Below are 12505 nucleotides of genomic sequence, written 5' to 3' on the forward strand. Positions count from 1 at the left end.
AACAAGGTGCTCTTTGGTACAACTGGGTGACAGAATTGATGCAAAAAAGACGAGCAAGGCAATGCAATGCATTGCATTTCCAAAGGTTTAAAATGCACTACGCGTTGCGGCTAACTGCCTTCTATTATAACTGCCTTCATCAGGGTGACTGTTTTAGACACACACCGGAGAAAGGGGTCCCAAATAAATTGTCATGGATAGCAGTAAATCTAATTTCAAATTCCAGATTTAAAAAAGAACAGAGTCATCTATTAAAGGACCACTTCAACACTTTTCAACCTATCTTCATATAATAGGGCCTCGATAATAATCATGATACAATGGCACCATTTTGTTCTACTCAGTCTGTGTCTCATAGGAGGGCTGTGGGCAGTTGAGAAACCGTCCTCCAGTGATATCATCATTAGGCAGGATTCGTTTTACAAAAGTGTTTAGATTTTCGTGGGAACGGTGGCTTCCATTTTCACATTGCAACTTTTCAGGACTAGAAAGACTGCAGTTTCTATTGTATTCCCCATCGATGATGTCAATGGAGGATGAGTTTTGAACTGCCCACAGCCCTCCTATGAGGCACAGACGAGTAGAAAGAAATAGACCTATCCCAAGCCCCTCCACAAACTGCTATGGTCCAATCACAGCAAAGCATAACATGGGTTAGAGCCCGGTTTGTCTAACCGTTAGACAATCTCTCCACCAATAGTTCTCCTATATGACAAAACATTGTTTTAAAAAAGAAATGCCACGCACATATTTTTCCAGTGCATATGGCAGGCCTTGTTGTTGTATTTGGAAGAGATTTTGAAGGTCTGGTTCCAAAAATGAACCAGCATTTAATGTGTAAAATCCATGATATTTACATTGGAATGAATGAGCCTGGCTGGAAAGTGTCCAAGTGGGAGTGGCCGGGTCTTAGCTATAGGTCAATTGTGCCGTATATTCATGATTATTAGTGAGGACCTATTATATGAAGATAGGTTGAAAAGTGCCGGTCCGGGGATACGAACTAGCAACCTTCCAATATAAAGACTGCTCCGCAAACCATTCGGCCACCTCTGCCCCAATGGGAACATATCCACTTTTGTGTATTTTTATATGAAAAGTCTAATGCTTTTCTTTTCCTGTGGCAGATTTGTCTGGTCACCAAATACCACAAAACTGTGAACTGACTTCCAGACTTTTACGTGTAACAAAGTGTCTAGTTGACTAAATCAACTGTAGATTTTGTCAACAAAAAATATTATATTTAGTCAACTAAAACTACACCAAATCTAAAACATTTCAGATGACTCAAACTAAATGGAATTGTATTTAAAAGACAAAATGTGCTGTCAAAATCAAGACACTGCCGCCATCTGGTGGTTGACATCCGGCAGCGCATGGTGATGTTTGACAGCATCATGCAGAACACCTTGGGAGCACAAACAAAGATTTGTAATATACAGAGATAAACGATCTCGGAATTGGAGAAATGGACTACAAATGGTCTCCTAAGTAGTGTTGTCGAAAATATCGATATATCGATAAATATCGATTCTGAAAAATTAAAACGGTTCGATATGACTTTTCCATAGTATCAATACTATCGATACTGCAGGTGGAGCGAGATCAATTCGTGGCGGCAGCGACTCGCCACGACCTATTTTTTTACGCCATGGCGTATTCTTCATTATCCGCCATGGCAGAACAGAATCCGCCGTGGCGAGTACAGAATCCGCCGTGGCGGAGACTCGCCACGACCTATTTTTTTACGCCATGGCGTATTCTTCATTATCCGCCATGGCAGAACAGAATCCGCCGTGGCGAGTACAGAATTGCCATTGTTTTTTTTTTTTTTGCGTGCCGTGGTGCAGGTTTTATTGTCCTAGTAGTACTATTCTCGGAATTATTTCATCCTCTTGTAGCGTAAAGGTTAGCGCTCTCGCCCCTATAGTCAAGGCACTGTGCCGACCCAGGTTCGATTCTTGCAAAAAGCAAAGTTTTTTTTTTTAAAGTTCTTTTTTTACCGGTACATACAGTGTGTGTGCGTGCGTGCGTATACAGTGTGCGTGCGTGTATGCGTGCGTATACAGTGTGTGTGTGTGTGTGTGTGCGTGCGTGCTTCATCGTATTTATTATTATTATTATTATTATTAATATGCAGGTAATAATAATAAATACGATGAAGCACGCACGCACGCACGCACACACACACTGTATACGCACGCATACACGCACGCACACTGTATACGCACGCACGCACACACACTGTATGTACGGGTAAAAAAAGAACTTTAAAAAAAAAAGTTTGCTTTTGCAAGAATCGAACCTGGGTCGGCACAGTGCCTTGACTATAGGGGCGAGAGCGCTAACCGTTACGCTACAAGAGGATGAAATAATTCCGAGAATTGTACTAATAGGACAATAAAACCTGCACCACGGCACGCAAAAAAAAAATAAACAATGGCGGATTCTGTACTCGCCACGGCGGATGCGTGCGTATACAGTGTGTGTGTGCGTGCGTGCGTGCGTGCGTGCTTCATCGTATTTATTATTATTACCTGCATATTAATAATAATAATAATAATAATAATAAATACGATGAAGCACGCACGCACACACAATTTACAATTTACAATTTAGGCATTTAGCAGACGCTCTTAATCCAGAGCGACTTACATTAAGCAAGAACAAAAAGCATGGGAATACATCACATAAAGACATTTATCATGAAACATGCGTAGCTAAGAAAGTAACAGTGGAATATCTATAATGAAACTATACATATAAGCTATACATCTATACTACTATGCTACACATATGTACTATGACGTGCTATGACTACATACAATGCACTTATGCTGTCTACATAACATGCTATAAGTCTGTATCAAATGCTATCTAAGTCTACAGAATTGCTATTGACGAGGAATTTCCATCATCAAAGCTCATTTGAAGCTCATTGAATACACTAGGTTCGTCTAGACAACCTAACATCCTGTAAGAGCAACAGGACCCTGAGGACAGTCAGCTCTGTTGTCCAGGAGCCTTTTCTCACCTGTACCCCCCCCCCCCCTCTTCCTGTGTCTGCTAGCAGATGGTCACGGGCTGGGGTTGACTTCTACGTCCTGCCCCCCCCCCCCCCCCCCCCCCCCTCCTTCCCCCTCACACCTTCCACTGTCTGTAAACAAGACTCTTCTGTAGATCCACCTTGTGGGTGGGGCTAAGACTGTATATAAAGTATACCTCTGTGATTGAATTGTTATGCTTCTTGGGAGGACCGGCCTGCGAGCCAGTAGCATCCGTGTATACTGAGTGCACGTTAATAAAGAATGATCTACAAGGGAACTTGGTCTCACGCGTTTAGTGTCAGAAATCCAGCCATAACATTTGGTGTCTAGAAGTGGGATCCTGTGTCGTCTGAAACTCCGGAAGGACAGATCTAAAGAAGGAGTCAATGCTGCATCTTTGTCCATCACGTCAACGAACGGCTCCAAAGGACAGATCTACAGAAGAGTCTGCATCTATGGAGTTTCAACGCCTGGATTTAAAAAAAACCTGTGGCTACACTGAAACGGTGAGAACCTTCCAGTTTTCCAGACAATTGAAGTGCTAATTCTCATATTTTGCAAAATCTAAAAAAAAAATAAATAAAAAAAGAGAAAAGAAAAGAGACCTTGAATTAACGTCAAGATTGTAAAACATAAAGACACCTTGTTAAACCTTGTTGTAAAACAACATAAAGAAACATAAAGACACCTTGTTTGCATTAAGTCAGCTGCAGCACAAAGAACCGTGCTTGCCAGATAAGTCAAGCCAAAGAACCTTGTTGAAACAACATAAAGAAAGGTGCTTGCAAAGAAAGTTAAGTTGAAAGCACAAAGACAACTTGTTTCACTGTTACAATACAACATACAATTTGTTGTCGTCACAGAATGACATAAAGATACAGTGCTTGCTTTAAAGTAAAGAAAAGAACGTCAAGCTGACAGTATTTCATTATGGGGAATAAAAAAAGTGCCCCTTCGGCCACAGAAAAGAAAGAGATGGTTGCAAAATATGAGAAGAAAATTAGTAAGAAAAAGTCAGTAATGACCGCCACAAAAAAGTATTTTCAAGGTGGATGGAGGAAGAGACAACTGGAGGATCGTATGGAGGAACTTCCAAGGGCAGAGAGCGGACCGCTGGCTCCTCGGAGGTCTCCTTTGTCTTCGCAGCGGGCTCTGACTCTCGACCTGGGCTGCATGGAGGCCAGTCGATGCCCAGACGGAGAGGAGACGGTGCCTGCGGGAGCCCGTGCGGACGGTCCACAGCCTCTGACTCTCGACCTGGGCTGCATGGAGGCCAGTCGATGCCCAGACGGAGAGGAGACGGTGCCTGCGGGAGCCCGTGCGGACGGTCCACAGCCTTCAGCCGGGAGGAAATCGTCGGACATCGAGGTGGGGAGAACAGAACCAGAACCAGCAGGAGCAGAGCAGCCAGCGACAGACGTCGACGACAAGGGGACGTCTCCTGTGCACAGCGCAAGAAGGCTCCTGACTGCAGGGGCGGACCTTTTCGGGACCGGAGACGGGCCAGCGGAAGACGTCAAGGACAAGGGGACATCTCCTTCGGAGGCCCTGGAGCCTACCTACACGACCCTAATCGTCAAAACAGCGACGGACGTCGAGGGTGTGGCCGGGAGTCTACTCGTCCACACACTCATGCGCCATGAGAAGGTTCCGGCGGGCCGGCAAATGAAGGGGAGGACGACCAAAGTACCGGCAGTTGCGTTCCGTAAGTTTTTACACGCACTGTCAGAGTTGGCAGGAAAGGAGAGGTTCACGCCTCCATTCCTTAAATCTAAGGCCAGAAAGATGCCTTTATTTTCCGATCCAGATGGAAAGAAAAAGAAGGTGAAATGGAAATGGAAAGACACTTTTCGGAAGTCTGCTAAAAAGTAGCAGCATGTGACTTGCCCACCGCCTCAACAACACACACACACACACACACACACACCCCTATCAGAAGATGGCCGCCGATGCAGCCAGGGGAAAAGGTGTCCCTTTGCAGCTGTCAAGGAGGCAGTGGGATTGATCTGTGTTGTTAAAACAATTGTATTGTGTAAATTGTGAAAATTGTGTTATATAGAAAATAACATTACCAAGTACAAATCTCCTAACCAAAATCAGGCACACCAAAGATGACCTGACTCATAGGATGAAATGGAAAATAATGTCTATACCATGTTAACTTCTTTCCTTCAGTTAAGGGAGGTAGGTGTAAGGTGTGAAAATCGACACCTGCAGCATGCCAGTTTGTTGCTAAAAAAGCTAATGCAATACCTGGAAAGAAAATATTGTTTGGAATATATGATGTCTTCTGGTTTATTTATTATGTTATAGTTTGCCGTGCTAAATCAACAGGGTACTGTATTAGTATCATTTTTAGGGATTTCTTGGATCCTTTGTAAATTAGATAAGTTAATTTGGATTGTTAAGCCTACAGGATTTTCTTATTAGTCAAATATATAGTCTCCATGTAAGTGAGTTGACCTTAGGGACGAAACGACTGGCACTGTTGCATAGATGTAAATGAGCTAGTGATTGAGTGCACATACTGGTGTCAGGTCACTGAAGTATTTTCCCTAAGTCAGTCTAAAAAAAAATAAAAAAATAGAGGAGTATGTGTAGTTTGTCTATATCTCATTTCTATTTTTCACTTTTCTGTGTGAATGGGTATGAGAAAGTAATGTAAATCTAATTTACAAGTAAATGTTTTCCTTGAGTGAGTTTGTTGACTCTACTCATTCTGTGGGGATGGTATGCAAATGAAATGCATGTCTGTGACTGTGTGAGGTGTGTCACCCAGAATGAGTGCTGACACTGAAAAGGACAGTTCAATACTCAAGCCCGCATGAAGAGAGACTTACAGCGTTTGAGACGACTCTATGAGAAATGTGGGGACAAAGACACCGCACAGAACTTTATGGAAAGTATTGCTACAATTGCTAGGAAAGAAGCACAAAGTTCAACAAATTGCTACAATTGCTAGGAAAGAAGCACAAAGTTCAACAAAAAAATCGCATTGTGTCATCCCTTTGCTTAAACCATGCTTACAATGTATTTTGTTCAAATGTATTATGATGTATTATTTTGATATTGATGGAAAATTCAAATTATTGTTTAATTAAGCTGTTGTTTTAATTAACAAGAGGAAGGATTTGACGAGGAATTTCCATCATCAAAGCTCATTTGAAGCTCATTGAATACACTAGGTTCGTCTAGACAACCTAACATCCTGTAAGAGCAACAGGACCCTGAGGACAGTCAGCTCTGTTGTCCAGGAGCCTTTTCTCACCTGTACCCCCCCCCCCCCCCCCCCTCTTCCTGTGTCTGGTCACGGGCTGGGGTTGACTTCTACGTCCTGCCCGGACCGGCCTGCGAGCCAGTAGCATCCGTGTATACTGAGTGCACGTTAATAAAGAATGATCTACAAGGGAACTTGGTCTCACGCGTTTAGTGTCAGAAATCCAGCCATAACACTATCTAAGGGGGTGGGGTAAGTGCTATGGGCCATGATGGAGTCTGAAAAGGTGGGTTTTCAGACTACGGCGGAAGATTGGGAGTGATGCTGCAGTTCTGACTGCAATGGGAAGTGCATTCCACAGTTTTGGAGCCAGAAGGGAGAAGAGTTTGGGACGTGTGGAGCGTTGTCCCGGCGTTTTTAGTGAGGGTACTTCCAGCTTCCCTGCGTTGGCTGATCTGAGTGAGCGGGAGGGTTTGTAGGGTTCGATCATACTTGCAAGATATGGGGGAGCCATACCTTTGGTTGCTTTGAATGCCAGCATCAGAGTTTTGTATTCTGTGCGGGCAGCGACCGGGAGCCAGTGGAGGGAGCGGAGCAGGGGGGAGACATGTGAGAATTTTGGCTGGTTGAAGACCAAGCGAGCTGCAGCATTTTGGATCAGCTGGAGAGGCTTAAGTGCACATGCTGGTAGGCCAGTAAGGAGGGAGTTACAATAGTCAAGTTTTGACAAGACTGTTGTCTGGATTAGGAGCTGGGCTGATTCCTGGGTGAGGAACGGTCTAATTCGTCGTATGTTATAGAGTGTGAACCTACAGGATCGAGTGACAGCTGTGATGTGAGTTTTGAACGAGAGCTGACTGTCCAGGACAACACCAAGATTCCTGGCTGTTGGGACAGACGTTACCAGGGCGTTGTCTATGGAGATAGTTAGCTCCCGCATAGGGCAGGACTTAGCTGGGAAGAAGAGAAGCTCAGTCTTGTCTGGGTTCAGTTTGAGGTGGTTGGAGGACATCCACTGTGAGATGTCAGCCAGGCATGCAGTGATGCGTTCTTCCACCTGAGTGGCAGAGGGGGGGAAGGATAGAAACAGTTGTGTGTCATCGGCGTAGCAGTGATAGGATATATTGTGAGCAGAGATGATAGTGCCAAGGGATTTAGTGTACAGTGAGAAAAGGAGGGGACCAAGTACCGATCCCTGTGGGACCCCAGTTTGGAGGGTTCGGGGGGATGATAACAGACCTTTCCAGGAAACCTGGTAGGCCCGGTCGGTGAGGTAGGAAGAGAACCACTTTAGTGCCGTTCCACCGATGCCTAGATCCGCTAGGGTGTCTAGGAGCAGCTGGTGGTTCACTGTGTCAAATGCTGCCGATAGGTCTAGGAGGATCAGTACTGCAGAGTGGGAAGCAGCTTGGGCAGCATGTAGTGCTTCTGTGACTGCCAGCAGGGCAGTTTCTGTGGAGTGGGCCTTCTTAAATCCGGACTGGTTGGGATCCAGCAGGTTGTGCTGTGAGAGATGGAGAGAGAGCTGGTTGGAGACAACACGTTCAATGGTTTTAGAAATAAATGAAAGGAGTGATACCGGTCTGTAGTTCTTGACATCTGAGGGGTCAAGAGTTGGTTTCTTGAGGAGTGGTGTTACTCTGGCTGACTTGAGGGCAGAGGGGACGCAGCCTGAGGTTACTGAGGTGTTGATGATGGAGACACACACACACACACACTGTATACGCACGCATACACGCACGCACACTGTATACGCACGCACGCACACACACTGTATGTACGGGTAAAAAAAGAACTTTAAAAAAAAAAACTTTGCTTTTTGCAAGAATCGAACCTGGGTCGGCACAGTGCCTTGACTATAGGGGCGAGAGCGCTAACCGTTACGCTACAAGAGGATGAAATAATTCCGAGAATAGTACTACTAGGACAATAAAACCTGCACCACGGCACGCAAAAAAAAAAAAAACAATGGCGGATTCTGTACTCGCCACGGCGGATTCTGTTCTGCCATGGCGGATAATGAAGAATACGCCATGGCGTAAAAAAATAGGTCGTGGCGAGTCTCCGCCACGGCGGATTCTGTACTCGCCACGGCGGATTCTGTTCTGCCATGGCGGATAATGAAGAATACGCCATGGCGTAAAAAAATAGGTCGTGGCGAGTCGCCACCGCCACGAATTGATCTCGCTGTCTCTCCGATACTGTCCCGCTCCGTGCTCTCGTTGGTTGAGACCATGCTCCCCAGCGCACACAAAGATTACAGCCCCCTCCAAACTGAGCCTTGAGGGAGGGGAGGGGCCATCACCGTCAGTCCTGAATCCTCCTCCTCAGACAGAGCACAGCAGCACTCTCAGACACTACTACACTGTGTCGTTCTCTCTGTGACAAGTTCTGTCTCCACGCTGTGTTAACTTCTTTAACGCTCGTATTTCTTTATGTAAGATAAAGAATCCGATGTACACGGAGAGCTAAAGAGGACAGTTGCAAAAGCCCGCATACAATAATCTTACTTGTTGCTGTCATAGCGATAAGCTAACTAGCTAAAGCTATCAACAGTGAACACAATATAGCTACTAGCTAGCAAGCTAACGTTGCAATCGGTTGCTGTGTGTGTGTGTGTGTGTGTGTGTGCGTGCGTGTGTGATTCTGGATATTAATAATACTACTAATAAAAATAATAATAGTTTGAGTAGGCTGGCCTTAGACAGGATGCACTGAATAATATCTGAATAGATTATCAAACTTTATTTATTTTGATTTATTTTTTATAATTATAAATGATAAAGATTATAAATAAGTATATTTTTGGAAGGCCTTGCCCATCGGACAAGGCCAGCTCAGCTGTTGAAGAAAATGACAGGGAGCACAGTGGTGCGCTTGGTTGTCTGAGTGCAGATAGGTGTGAGCGCTTTGACTAATAGTGCAGGGCGAGCGCATAGTCCACGCCCACATCATTAAAACACAGCCCCAATCGCCCGGCTCTCCACTCGGACCCAGGAAGCCTCGGGCCCCCACTGGGGTGCCAGGCCCGAAGCCAGCTAAACCCACGACCCGGCTCTCCATCCGAACCCGGGCACCCACTCTTAAGCAACCCCCCCCGGGAACCTTCACAATCTAATACCAGGTGCTGTGAGCTTTTCATTGACGCATTGGCTACTGCCATCTGCTGTATATGGGCCGTACCGGCCACCGCTGCCTTTGCTTACGGCCATACCACCCTGACCACGCCCAATCTCGTTCGATCTCGGAAGCTAAGCAGGGTCGGGCCTGGTTAGTACTTGGATGGGAGACCGCCTGGGATTACCGAGAAGCGTCTGACTGCAGGGCAGGATTGATTGATCAGGAAGTCTCTGCGAGGGGGGAGGGCATTGATCAGGAAGTATTTGCAAGGGTGGGGGCGGTCCATGGGAGCTTGTTGTTGTCCGCATGCCATGTCCGCTTATTATAAGCGACTTGTATTATTATCGTTATTTGTATTATTATTAATATTATTATTAATTTAATATGCTGCTATGCTTCTAGCTCTGCTATTTTCAAACAGTTGATGAACATTAGATTTAAATTAGCTAATCTGTTGCAATTTGTTGAGTGGCTTCTTTTCAACATTTCTGTTGCAAAATCTGGCACCACTTACAGCCTGTTTGCTGCAGTTCTTTCCACTTTCCAGACGCTTCTTGTTCTTTCTCCTCTCTCATCGAAGCAAGGTACGTAAAACCAGCAAGACAATATTAATATTATAAGTATAACTTAATATAAATGTAAACGTTCTGCAGTGCAAACTATAGCCTTATGAACAGGAGTTAATGAGTTCGTTTTTATTTTCTTTCTTGCCTGCTCGAGTAGCTTAGCCTCTTACTAACACAACAAGCAATATTCCGATTCTAACTTATGAAGCTAAACTACCATTAATACCATAAATATGAAATAAATGCTTAAACATGTAGCCAAAGTGTTAGGTTATTCAGCAACAGCTAGCATGGCTGCATACAACATACATCCCTGCTTCTGGTGACATATTATTTTAATTTGTGAGGTCTGTTAAATGATGGATCATTTTTATTAGTTTAATACTTTAAAAAGATTACTGTTATTGTTACAGCATAGGCAAATTGACAGATCTATGGCCTTTATGCCTGTCTACAGATGTAGATTATCTGCTCTGCAAATTCAGTGTAATTGTTAAAATTGTCTTGTTTCTTGCAGATGCATCGTTGCAGATGCATCGTTCCATATTGACCACCAATGAGTCTGTACAGCTCAAACAATGTACAACCTGCTGTACACTGTACCACTGCTCATATTAAAACTGCAATCGCTTTTGAAGGTATGTATAAGCTTGTTTTTTATTTTTAGGATGTATGTCTGGATGTACTGTAGAGAGGAGGCATTTTCATTATCTTTCAAATTGACATTGGGACTTATTCAGACTGTTGGCCTTGGCCAGGCAGGGTGTGTTATTCATGCACTCATTTCACCCAGGTTCCATCTCTGCAACGCATGCAATTTGTGTGTTCAGTGAGTCAGTCTAGTGACTGCCAGTGGTCTATGAAGGATGGATTTCCCCTTAAGTACATTTGAAATGTAAGAACGCTTCATGAGTTGGTGCTGTGTGTGTATATTATATACTGTATATTAATTTGTCATTGTATGTCTCCCCTCCCTCTAGATCTGCGCATCATTAGATGCTGTCTTAACTGCAGATCAGACACATCTCAGGCACACTATCATTGTCCCTGCGGTGTAAGAACACCCTTTTAAGGGCTGATGCGATGAGAAAACACCTGCCGAAGTGCAAACTCTATTCAGGTCAGCTGTCCAGCCCTCCTCAGTCTGCCAGCCCTGCGATGCACAGTGGTCAGTCTGCCAGCCCCGCGATGCACAGTGTTCAGGCGCCCAGCCCTTCTGAGCCCTCTACCCATTCCAGATGCCCGCACTGCTCTAAAGTCATGTACCGGAAGAATCTCCGTCTTCACATTGCACGCGCACATTCAGAAACGAACAAGGACATAACTGCCATAAGCCACCTTGCAGGTGTATGTGTAGATGCTAAGAATGGCATTTCAGCTGTCCAGAGAACTGGCCATGGCTTTTCTACACCGATACATGTCCAACGGAAATGCTGGGGAGAAAAACAGAGAACACGGTGTGAATTGGATGAATGCCTGAGCTACCTGCAGTTGGCACAACGGAGTGGTCTTCCTTATGATCAGTGTGAACACATCCGTTCACTAGATTACTGTGATCGCATAGTTACTGAGGAACCTCTGGACATGTCAATCCTGGACAAAATGGTTGCTGGTTTTGGACGTATAGCTCCATATATGGGCACAAAAGGGGCCAGGTCCACAACAAACAAATCACTGGCCCCTTTTGTGCCCATATATGGAGCTGAGTGGACCTGGCCCCTTTTGTGCCCATATATGGAGCTGAGTGATTGCTGATGCAACACACTCCATATTTGGATAGCGGGACAGACAGACACACAGACAGACAGACATGATCTGCTAGGTCTCATAGTAAGTGCTCACTGCGTTTGCAACTAGCTAGCTACACCTTACAGAATCTGACTATTTTTGACTTATAGAACCAAAGACATAGGACAGACTAGTGCCTAATGTATGCTCCGTCGCACGCAAAAATAACAGACCTTCAAACTCACAATGCATATCAAATGGAGGTGTTGTGAGCTTGTAGGTTCGCTATTGTAGTAGTAAAGTATGAATGAGGCATAACACCCTGGGGTAGTGATTTTCTGAGGTGTAGGAGCTATGTGATGCTTGGCTGCAGAGTGCATCCAAGCAAATGTACACAATGTTAAGGATGTTTACTTTGTAAAATGCTTTGTTATCTGGGCTGAATTTGTTCTTTTTATCAAACATTTGCAATGCGACTGTGTGGTAAACCCTTAATATAAACATAGATAACGTGGTTGATACACATTCATTTGATTACAAAGTTGTATTCTTTAAGCAATAAAGAAAAGGATAAAAGGTTTTCACTATGTTGTGGCTCTATTGTTGTTTCCAAACACATGCAGTGTTGCAGGCTTTCCGCTTGTTTTATTGAATTGCCACTTCTCCCAGGTCCATGTACTGCTCTGGAAGTCCATGTTGGTACCTCCCAGGTGGGTGGATGCTGCTATGACACGTGTAATATGATACCATGAACTATGATAATTGTAATAGTATAGTGTAGTGTAACGGTGTAGTAAGTGTTTATGAAGATGTAGAAACCATTTAGA

The 12505-nt window shown here is 44.5% G+C and overlaps 1 long non-coding RNA gene across 1 annotated transcript; it reads left to right on the forward strand.

Annotated features, from left to right (window-relative positions):
* Positions 1–9910: 9910 nt before the first annotated feature.
* On the forward strand, positions 9911–11710 carry LOC308316700. Its single transcript, XR_013964197.1, has 3 exons — positions 9911–9968; positions 10468–10588; positions 10931–11710. It is a non-coding gene; the product is annotated as an uncharacterized lncRNA (long non-coding RNA).
* The last annotated feature ends 795 nt before the right edge of the window (positions 11711–12505 follow it).

This window comes from Protomyctophum bolini (genome assembly GCF_963924005.1).
Source record: "Protomyctophum bolini genome assembly, chromosome: 6".
In the NCBI taxonomy this organism is placed as follows: domain Eukaryota; kingdom Metazoa; phylum Chordata; class Actinopteri; order Myctophiformes; family Myctophidae; genus Protomyctophum; species Protomyctophum bolini.